Here is a 12,380-nt window from a genome sequence, read left to right as displayed (position 1 = left end):
CGTAGTGAACATTACTTGGTCTACAAAAACCTAAAAGATACTTATACCGCTGCACTATAATTTTTGATTAGTTAATCGTATTTCAATGGGCCTCATTCTTCAGAATGCAATTCAATCTTAACATCACAGCAATCAAGACAATAATGGAAGAGATAACAGGGTAAAAAAAGGCGAGCAGACTACTGCAATAGACGAAAATTCCAAGGGTTTCACATCATTTGCCAGTAGAGATACAAACGAACTTGGTCTCAAGATGGGGCTTCAGAGAGCAAACTGTTTCACATTTGCTTTTTTGCTTCGTTTCTATTTTGTCGTCATAAAACGCTACCACCAGTCCCTTGAGTGTAACGATTGCGGGAAAACGGAGAGGAGGTGGAGGAGTTGAAGGAGGAGGAGGAGGAGGAGGAGGAGGAGGAGGAGGAGGAGGAGAAAATGGAAGTACGGAACTGGCGAATAAAACAGAAGCGATTGGTCTCTCTATGTCCTTCGTTGCTATGGGATGCATTGTTGTCGTTGTTTTAATTCGAGCTAGTGGTTGACAATGTTTGATTTAGCGGAATGACGAGGAAAATTAGGTTCAATGAAAATAGTTGATAAGGGAGGAAATTACTGGTGTGGATAGAAATCCTCAAAGACATTGTCAAGAGAGATAATAGATAAGATAAGATTAGTTGTTTTTGCTCTCGAGTATGCCAGTGTTATACGACGAAACAATAATATTTTGAACAATAGTCAAGAAAATGAAAGATAATAAGTTAGATATACAGTATATGTTTTTCTATGAGTCTGTAATTGAGATAATAATGTTCTTGACATTATTTAAATCCATTGTGATTGTTTGTGACTAGTCCCGTGATATCATATGAATCAGGAAGATCAGTAAAAGAGAGTAGTTCTGGTATTAACCAAAGTGTCGTTTGTTCAGTGCCAGTTCAAACGAAATTTCATTTTTAACTAGATTTAATCCATATCAATTCTAGTTTGTTATAATTCGGTTTATTTTGAGCTTAGCCATTAGGTGCCTATTGATTTATGAACATTTAATAGTTGAAATCTATTACTTCAAAAGATTTCACATAACATGTAATAAGAGACTGTTGTAAGATTTCTCATATCTTGTAAAGGCTGTAATACTCACCAAAAACATTATATGAATTTTATTCTGCCCGCTTATCTTTCATCGAACTGACGTTATGATCATCGTATTCTTTACCTGCAAAACAAGAGCTTCAATTAGTTCGAGCTTGAAATAGACTTGTTGAAAAGGAATGTTTTGACTTATAAAATTTCAGGAAGAACAGGAAATATATTTGATTGGTTATTCAGTGCGAGATGGAAATGAATATTGCTGATACAAAATTATCACTTAAACTCCACTCAATGATCAATGACTCTAAATCATAAAATTATTTGGTTGGGGAACGGGAATAAGCTCTCTAGAAATATTAATGAAACTTGTGTTTCTTGACTTTAAATATTAATAATCCCATATTTATCACATCCATTTTTGGAAGTCAAGAGGTTTGAACCAATTCAATTGGAAATAATAATGGTTTATTCTAAAAAAATGGTCTTCTCAAAATCCTCATCAAATTTACAATGATCTTTTCCATTATTCTGTCCTCAGTGATTATTATAGTTTATCCATTGCTACAAGACAGAATTTAATTGGTAGAAATACAATCAATGTATAAAAAAAACGATTGACACTAAAGGGAGGTAAACCACATGAATGTACTAATAAATTAGTTTTTCATATAGCAATGGATAAACTATAATAATCACTGAGGACAGAATAATGATCATTGTAGATTTGATGAGGATTTTGAGAAGACCATTTCTTTAGAATAAACCATTATTATTTCCAATTATTTTCAAACCTCTTGACTTCCGAAAATGGGGGTGATAAATATGGGATTATCAATATTTAAAGTCAAGAAACACAAGTTTCATTGAATTCTCCAATTTTGAACCGTAGGCGTTCCAGTGAATTCGATACAGCAATAATAAATAGTTACAAATCTTATGATAGAACCAAATGTTGACTATAACAACTTGATTTTCAGATGACCACTGATCAAAGCTCAATATTGGAATTGAACATCAAATTTCTAGAGCTAAGGTGGTTATGGAATCAGCAATTGAATCCTCTGGTATTAATCAGAAGTTGGATTGATAGTTGGGTAGACTTACGTTCAGTGCATTAATCTTGTACTTGGATATGGGACATATTAACATGTTTATGTTTCGGCTCGTGGACGAAATTGATATGGTGATGGTAAACGATGCTCAGTGATGATCCAATCTTATGTCCTTATAAACTGTATCTGAAGTGCAAAGTGCTGTTTTATTCTCTTTGTAACATATTTAAATCTGGGTAGATGAAAAACCCTAACAGAAATAGTAATAGGTCTAAAAATAAAGTAATTGGCTAATATCGCCAAGCAGATAATAATCAAGATAAGATAGCATCCGCTTGTTCTGGCTAAATGGTACAAGAACTTAAAAAGGATTTGAAGAAAGTTTACTACTCATAAATATATTATTTATAAAATATTTGAAGATTGAGGTTAGGTAGATGTATTCACAGATCGGTGACCTAGAGATCGATCAAACCGAAGAACGTAAAATCTGACCAAAACCCCTTGGCAGAGCTTTATTGCATTCGGATGGTGTGCAATGTGAAAAAACACCCGTCCACGTGGCTAATTATTAGTTAGCATGGAATTAATATTAATATATATAATATTAACTAGCATGCAAAGAGCATAAATAAAAAACCAAATAAAAATAATTTAATGTATTCAGGAAATAAGAGTTACCAGGCGCATGAATACCTAATAAAATTTGCATGCACCAATAGTAAAACAGCAGTTAATAGGCGGCAATTGTAGGCCAATTCAAAAATATTTATATATATTTATATAATTGTAGTAGATTTTGTGTAAAAATTTGTGTAATCTATATTATCAATATGGCTCGAATGCAAAGAAATTATTAATCATATAATCTAAGCAATATTTTGGCATTCTTTGCAAGATCTATTTGAATTTAATGGCGGAAGATTGAGACATTTAAATTTTATGCTAATTTGAAAGTCGGAAAGAGGATCTGTAAAACTTGAAAAGGAAGAACCAGCACTCGCCAACCAACGACTCGCCAGCCAGATGCCACCATAAGAGGACCCCAAATATTTTAGAGCGAAGTACCTTATTAATAATTTTGTAAAAATTTAAAGTTAAAGTAAATTATTAAATTTCTTAGAAGACTTCGTGATGCTATTGTGAAGCAGAAGTCATTTTTCATTTTAATTAAATTTATAACCCCTTGGAGGAGACGATTCCGGCTACCATATTCCTGGACCACATGGAGTTGGATCGACATCGGCGGCTTACAAGAAGATTTTCGACACGTGAGTGATTTAAATTTGAATTTAGTGATGGGCGCCCTAGTGCTTCGAAATAATCTGATGATCAAAGCTAGCTCGCCGAAAGGGTTATTATAAATTAAGAAATTAATAAGAGTAATACTTGCGCAAGTAAAAATTAGTATTAAAGGTATTTAATTGAAAGAAAAATATAGATCAATATTTTAGAAATTTCTATTTAATCAAAGAAGTACGAAATCTAGGCTATCAAACGTATGCATACAATATTTAATTTTTGCAATACAATTTGCGATAATTTATCATAGTTCTAATTCACTAGATGAATGGCTCTACCTATTCCGTCAGGTGCCGAATCTTACACCCTGAGATAAAAATATATATTCGATACAAATAAATCTACTAAATACTAGAGATTTTAATATATAGATATATTTGGATTATTAGTGGCTAATTTATCCAGTTGATCTTAGAGCACATATTTATGATTGAATTATCCAAGCAGACAAGTATTAGCAAGTACATGTCACAGCTACATGCCAAAGAATGCATATGATTTCAAGATAAAGGCACATGGTAATGATTCGTGCCATAAATCTAGAATATAAAGTTAGCCTGTGATATTTTTATTGATTTCAAATATTGTTCTATTTTTTTATATTATATTTTTTATCGCTCTATATATATTTTTTGCCTCGACTGATCTTTGCATTATTTATGTAATATATGTGTAAAATTTTCATGGTGTGCAATTTATTTTATATTCCTCAACACTATAGTATAAGTATCATTTTTATATATATATATTTATTATTTATTGAATTACAAGAGTTATAGGAGAAGCCCATATCTAGGCCTATCAAGATTTTTTAAGACTGAATACTATTAGAAAAACCACGCCCTAATTATATTAAATCTCATGCTTTACCGACTGATGCCAAGCAGGAGGCTAATCGTTATTTTAATATAAAGAATAACGTGACACAAAGACATGTCGTACCAACGTGGGACTGATGATGAGAGCCAAGCTCATTGAATAATTACTTGAAATTAGGTCAATAACCATAGTGAAAATTATAATTTAACTTATACGAGTTGTGAGGAAAACTGGCGAAGGAATATTTGTATTACTTTTTGGGGAAACAAGAGCTTTAAATAGAGAGAAATTATATGTTTTAAAGAAAATTTTATATTATTAGTACTGTGAAAAATTACATGTTTATAGAGAGAGATTATATTTTATAAGCCTAAACTGCTATTACTTTCTAGTCAAAAATATATTAGGTGTTTAAGCCAGTTGGAAAATAAGTCGCAGCCTGTAAACTAGCCAAAAATAAATCAACAAAACATTGAGGGCGCTAGAGTATTGTAAAAAACTTAAGTATAAATACCTGGTTGTAAGAGTATCCAAACACTTTACACATCACTGTTCACTGTAAGTCCCGGTTGTGTCTCTTTTTTAAGCATTTTCGCTTATCATTTTTATCACTGTTTAATTAGCATTTATCACATTTGACATAATGAATCACACTCCCGCAAACTCTGAAGTTTCATATATGTACGGCGGTTGCACAGATCCCACTTTGTCGACTCCGAGCACATCAAACCCCACCACGGTAGATGCCAATACGCCACGAGAAAGGGAACCAGGAAGCGTCGGGTCGATAATTTTCGATCCACCAGGTCTGCAACCTCTATCCTCCACTCGAATCGACGCCGCTGACACACCCTTGAATCAACGGATAGTAGAGATCAACTTTGAAGGGGGCGAAGAGCAGTCTGCAGAACCCGCATCGCCGGAGGCCGAGTCACACCTGGGCAAACAGAGTATATTTTCAACCACAGAACTAGATCCGCTTCAAAAGGTAATAATGGAACAAACGAGTAGCACTTTCAACATTATGTTACAAAAAACAATGGATAGTATGATGCAGGAAATTAAAAAGGAGATTGCTACAGTAAAAGAGGAAAATAAACAGACAGTGGAACAGGGTATGAAAGAGACCACAGGCGCTATAAAATCAGTAGAACAACGGTTGGATAATATTGAAACTAAAGTAGAGAGTCATAGGGAAGAGTTAAAAGCAATGATAACCCTACAAAAAGAAAGTCAAGATAAAGTTACGGCAGGATTATCGGAAAGGTTAGATACGGTTACATGTGAACTCAATGAAAGGATAGACAACTTAAATACACAAATCACTACACCTATTCAGGATATAACAAATAACATTAAGGCCGATTGCCACCAAGAAATCCACAAACAAATTACCGTTGCCAATCAAAACTTAACAACTACAGTTGACAAAAATATTAGCAATATTAAAGAAATACAAAACAAACAGATTAATATGTCCACAAAAATGAACCAACTGCAAGGTAGCATCAATCAAAACACTGAAACCTGTAAAGCTTTAAATGGAACTCTACTAATTCAGAAATCCACTCTGACTCAACTAAATCAAGAAATAAACGCAAATAAAATTACACATAATAGTCAATGGCAGATCACACAGGAAAAAATAATAGCATTGGAAAATCATATTCAACAACAACCTCAAGGAATTCAAACAGACAACCTCAACGTACATAGTATATTACAAGGACTAGGAAAATTTGATAACACTGATCGCCATCTGCAACCTCAACCATTCATTGATCAGATAAAATTAGTACAAACTCTTGCACCTACCTCTTGGAATTTTTGGCGTCTCCGTTTGACTAATTTATTGATTGGCGAACCCCTGATGTTTTTTCGGAGTAGAGCCCATGAATTTACATCATTGGATGAGTTTGTCGCTGTCTTCCTGGAACAGTATTGGAGCAGAAGTAAACAGTTGGACGTGCTAGCAGACATCATATCATGCGATTTCAACCCTAACTTAGACGGTGCATATACCACTTTCGTCACTGCCCTACAGTTTAAAAATTCTCAATTGAGCGAGCCCATTAATGAATCGGCATTAGCAAGCATTATTTTAAAGAAGCTACCGTATCAAGTTAGAATGGCACTCGCCACACAACCCATTACTGATTGCAAGCAGCTAATTAATCATTTATATGGCATACAGTCTGCAATGGCAATATCAACCCACCGCTCAGACCAGAGATACGCATCAAATCAGCATAATTCAAAATTTAATCCGCATAACAGCCAAAATTATGAACCGGTATCATATGATCGCTACCGATCTGCTCCCCAATTTGAACGCCGCTATGAGCACAGGAAAAATGGTAATTGGAATAATGAAAAATTTCAAAATCGTACAACCAACCACTATGCCCAGCAGAGCAATCGTAGGAATCACTATGATGGCCGTGATCGATTAAACTCACATAATAATAATACACAAAACAGTTATAACAGAAATTATAAACCACCACCTCAACAAGTAAGTACAAACTATACACTAGCACATGCAATAGGTTTGAATCAACAAAAAACCCGGAACCCAACACCCAACGACCCGCCACCAGACATACAGAAAACTACAGCTAATAAACCAGGACTATATGATACCCCCGATATAACAAGCACAAGCTCAAATGAAACAAACCAAGAAAAGCAGGATATTTCAACGTCATACACCACATTCAGAATTGATTTACCGGAGACTTTGTTACAAGAAACACAAGATAACCCACCACCAGACACACGGGATCCCATACAAGACAGCCTATCACAAAAAACCGCCGCCCAACATGCAATTAAAGCCAGCCGCAAGCATCAGCCTCTATTAAGTTTCCTGTTCCCCACCGAAGAGCAACCTGCCACCGAAGAATCACTGCTAAAAATAAACAGTTGCCAGGAGGAGACCGTCACCATACTATCCGCTTTGAACGTCTCACTCGCGCATCAAGAGACTGCCACCGCACCCGCGCATCATTTGACCCCACAGCAGACCAAGGACCCGGACCAAGAGGACGGCATGCAGGAGAAAAGAGGCATGCATCATAAGGCCCGGAGACGCAAGCGCCCGAGGACACCGGACGGCCGACATAAGGAAGAGGAGGACGGCATCCGGGAGAAGAAGATGCATCGCAAGGCCCGGAGGCGAAAGAAAAGGAGGAGCCGCGCGCGCGCATACCGGCCGCATGCACGCTTCAAGAGGCAAAGGAGGACATCGAACCAACACCGAGGAAGACAGGAAGCCGACAACCTGCATCCGCGGCACATACGCTTCAAGAGAGATATTGAGCGATGTGACCGGAAGAATGGGCTAAGGAAACGTGATAAAAACGGAACAAAGAAATGGATTAAAACTGGAGCTACTAAAATGACTACTATGGATTCGTGCATGGGCAACAAGGAAATGGAAGATGGACTAATGAAGAATGGAAAGTGGTTAATAAGAGTGAAAGAAATAAGGAATTATATTAATAAAATGGAAGTACCTGGCTATGTGATTAGAGATTATGCTATTAAAAAGATGATAAATGTTTTGTTATGGTGTTTAATGTTTGTAATAATGGCTGTGATATTAATAAAAGACTGTGTTGTAGATAGGAAGGAAAATATTATATTGTTGTTGTTAAATGAATCTATGATTGATAATTGGAAAGTTAATATTATAAAAATGTTTATTGTTGTGGGCATAATGATTTATGACAAACTGAAATCAAGAATATTAAATGAGCATGAAAGGCAGGATGCAGATGCATTAAGAGTACAGATTGATTGGAAAAAGAATGGATTAAAAGAATACACAAGATACAAGGGCTTTAAATTTATGATGAAAAAATTATCAAGAGGACAGCCTCACCAACGGATAGCAGATAACCTAACGGCCTACAACAACATCTATAGATAGAATGCAAGAAGATGCAAGTAAATCACAACATTTCTACATGCTATATCGTCAAATTTAAAATAATATGATAAGAAATCAAGGAAAACATTATTATCAAACCGATTACTAACCTTCCTTAATAATTTTAATCTTGGTATAGGACCTCGTGGCAACAATCCAATGTTTAATTTCTTTCCAGCCGTTAGAAGCCTGCAATAAGGAAAAGAACAATTTTTAAATATGTAATTAAATTATATACATCAGATAAAAAAGGACACAAGCGGGGATAGTAAAATTAAAATTTGTTAATTACCTTTTTAAGAGAAAAAATCGAGCAGTTAGGTTAATAGTTATGAAACTCGACAGCAAATTCTGTAGAACCAGTGACCAGCTGGCCAAAGCCACCCAAATCAAATGAATGTAATATCTGTTGAACATATGTTTATAAAAAGAAATACTGTACCCAAAAAGTTATTTATTATTGTTATTTATTATATTTATTAATGTCGATATATTTATTTATATGTTTTTATATTTATTACTTTTAATTATGCCACGTTTGTTACCTGAAAAGACTTAAAGTGAATACCAGTTACCAAAACCAAAGAGCCATTAGCAAAAGAAAGTATTGTACCTGATGTATAGAAAATTATTTATATTAAGACCTAAGAAATACTATAAGATATAAGCCCAGAAGTTTATGAATCGAAATTATTGTCTAAAAGGAATCATTTATGAGAATTATGAAATGTGTGTAGTTAAGTTGGCAGCCCTGCAAGCGGCGAATTCAAAAATTACTGTGTTGTAAATGGTGTCAGGAGGAGTACGTTTAGAAGTTTATATTTATGATATTTTTATGTGTGTTGAGGAGGAGAATTTGTTATTGTTTTTGATAAAGGTATAAAGGAGATGCAGCAAATATGTCTGCGAAATGTGATAGAAGTAGGAGAGTATAATTTATAATAAAGTATAGTGTATATCAATGTATTGAAGGTGGGTTTTCATTAAAAACATTGTGATTCTCAAATATTTTGAATTCAAACCCAGGGGCGCGTGTAACATATTTAAATCTGGGTAGATGAAAACCCTAACAGAAATAGTAATAGGTCTAAAAATAAAGTAATTGGCTAATATCGCCAAGCAGATAATAATCAAGATAAGATAGCATCAGCTTGTTCTGGCTAAATGGTACAAGAACTTAAAAAGGATTTGAAGAAAGTTTACTACTCATAAATATATTATTTATAAAATATTTGAAGATTGAGGTTAGGTAGATGTATTCACAGATCGGTGACCTAGAGATCGATCAAACCGAAGAACGTAAAATCTGACCAAAACCCCTTGGCAGAGCTTTATTGCATTCGGATGGTGTGCAATGTGAAAAAACACCCGTCCACGTGGCTAATTATTAGTTAGCATGGAATTAATATTAATATATATAATATTAACTAGCATGCAAAGAGCATAAATAAAAAACCAAATAAAAATAATTTAATGTATTCAGGAAATAAGAGTTACCAGGCGCATGAATACCTAATAAAATTTGCATGCACCAATAGTAAAACAGCAGTTAATAGGCGGCAATTGTAGGCCAATTCAAAAATATTTATATATATTTATATAATTGTAGTAGATTTTGTGTAAAAATTTGTGTAATCTATATTATCAATATGGCTCGAATGCAAAGAAATTATTAATCATATAATCTAAGCAATATTTTGGCATTCTTTGTAAGATCTATTTGAATTTAATGGCGGAGGATTGAGATATTTAAATTTTATGCTAATTTGAAAGTCGGAAAGAGGATCTGTAAAACTTGAGAAGGAAGAACCAGCACTCGCCAACCAACGACTCGCCAGCCAGATGCCACCATAAGAGGACCCCAAATATTTTAGAGCGAAGTACCTTATTAATAATTTTGTAAAAATTTAAAGTTAAAGTAAATTATTAAATTTCTTAAAAGACTTCGTGATGCTATTGTGAAGCAGAAGTCATTTTTCATTTTAATTAAATTTATAACCCCTTGGAGGAGACGATTCCGGCTACCATATTCCTGGACCACATGGAGTTGGATCGACATCGGCGGCTTACAAGAAGATTTTCGACACGTGAGTGATTTAAATTTGAATTTAGTGATGGGCGCCCTAGTGCTTCGAAATAATCTGATGATCAAAGCTAGCTCGCCGAAAGGGTTATTATAAATTAAGAAATTAATAAGAGTAATACTTGCGCAAGTAAAAATTAGTATTAAAGGTATTTAATTGAAAGAAAAATATAGATCAATATTTTAGAAATTTCTATTTAATCAAAGAAGTACGAAATCTAGGCTATCAAACGTATGCATACAATATTTAATTTTTGCAATACAATTTGCGATAATTTATCATAGTTCTAATTCACTAGATGAATGGCTCTACCTATTCCGTCAGGTGCCGAATCTTACACCCTGAGATAAAAATATATATTCGATACAAATAAATCTACTAAATACTAGAGATTTTAATATATAGATATATTTGGATTATTAGTGGCTAATTTATCCAGTTGATCTTAGAGCACATATTATGATTGAATTATCCAAGCAGACAAGTATTAGCAAGTACATGTCACAGCTACATGCCAAAGATGCATATGATTTCAAGATAAAGGCACATGGTAATGATTCGTGCCATAAATCTAGAATATAAAGTTAGCCTGTGATATTTTTATTGATTTCAAATATTGTTCTATTTTTTATATTATATTTTTTATCGCTCTATATATATTTTTTGCCTCGACTGATCTTTGCATTATTTATGTAATATATGTGTAAAATTTTCATGGTGTGCAATTTATTTTATATTCCTCAACACTATAGTATAAGTATCATTTTTATATATATATTTATTATTTATTGAATTACAAGAGTTATAGGAGAAGCCCATATCTAGGCCTATCAAGATTTTTTAAGACTGAATACTATTAGAAAAACCACGCCCTAATTATATTAAATCTCATGCTTTACCGACTGATGCCAAGCAGGAGGCTAATCGTTATTTTAATATAAAGAATAACGTGACATCTTCCATAACTGTCAACTTATATTTAAATCTGTAACAGTGGATAAGTCTGGTCCATTAACCATTCATTTCCAAACCAGAATTTCAGTTACATTCATCTCTTGATGCTGTTCAAAGACTGATCTACATTCAAAATTTAATCTATTCTAATTGAAATGTGTTATTGCTTAAACACATAGATAAGATTTACACTGCACAGTGAATGATAGCTATACCGAACTCGACTTGAATCATTCATCGCTAAATGCAAAACCCATCACATTGGAAATTCAATTCATGATTTGTTGTATGGCACCCTCTATGCTGAAGGAAGTGAGAATAGATTTCATGCAATTTGTATATTATCAGTATTTCATAATTGGAAACAATATGATTGTATTGACGATATTACAATAGCTGAACAATTCAACAATAATTGGCTTTCAACATCTCTTCACATTGACATTCAGGGTCTCTTCACCAATATCAGATAATTATAAGCCATGAACGAGCAGATTATTACACATAGGCAAAATCACATCTACTAATAATCTATGTTGAATTAGTATAAATAATAAAAATACAGAGTTCAATGATAATCAATGTAGCATCAATTTTGTCTGGAATTGAACCATTTTCATTTATTATACAAAATAGTTTGTTAGTGACTCTTCATATGAGACCTAAGGTCTCAAATACAAGAACGAAGGACTGAAGAAAAACAAAGGATAATAATTGAATCAGATTATAATTATTTAATGGAGTATGCAGATTTATGAATAGAGATTCTTATCCTACACCTGCAAAATTCAAATTTCTGCTAAAATCAAGGAATGGTCCCAAAATGGAACCGGGCTGAGATAAATTTATGAGAATAGAGGTGGCCAAATAAGAGGATTGTGGGTGGAAACATGGAAATAGAAGTGGAGATCCTAATGGCTGCAGAAAAGAAGCCAGCTAGGACAGCGCAGAAGGCTCCAATCCTCACAAAGGCCATTCTTATATCGAATTCCGTCCCATAACGATGCCTTGTTAGGGCCCTGATGCGTTTCTCTCTTGAGAGAGAAAGGGTTGAGGTAGTACTGAGGGATGTCAATAGGTTGGGTGAAACCAAAGGCATGTCAAACGATAGGCAAGCTCTCACTGACTGAGAGTGGGCTGAAATTC

The 12,380-nt window shown here is 34.0% G+C and overlaps 1 protein-coding gene across 4 annotated transcripts in view; it reads right to left on the bottom strand.

Moving 5' to 3' along the window:
- LOC111064200 overlaps nucleotides 1–12,380 on the bottom strand; it is a 241,592-nt gene that overhangs the window by 127,134 nt on the left and 102,078 nt on the right. For 2 of the 4 annotated variants that reach the window (XM_039437132.1, XM_039437129.1), the window contains one exon: nucleotides 1,139–1,213. The exons of the other annotated variants lie outside the window; for them this stretch is intronic. The gene's annotated coding sequence lies outside the window, so the exon portion shown is untranslated. The remainder of the gene's footprint in view (nucleotides 1–1,138; nucleotides 1,214–12,380) is intronic. 4 annotated transcript variants of the gene reach the window in all.

This window comes from Nilaparvata lugens, chromosome 10, assembly GCF_014356525.2.
Source record: "Nilaparvata lugens isolate BPH chromosome 10, ASM1435652v1, whole genome shotgun sequence".
NCBI lineage: Eukaryota > Metazoa > Arthropoda > Insecta > Hemiptera > Delphacidae > Nilaparvata > Nilaparvata lugens.
The sequence above is the reverse complement of the archived record's forward strand: the minus strand, read 5'-3'. Positions and strand labels throughout refer to the sequence as shown.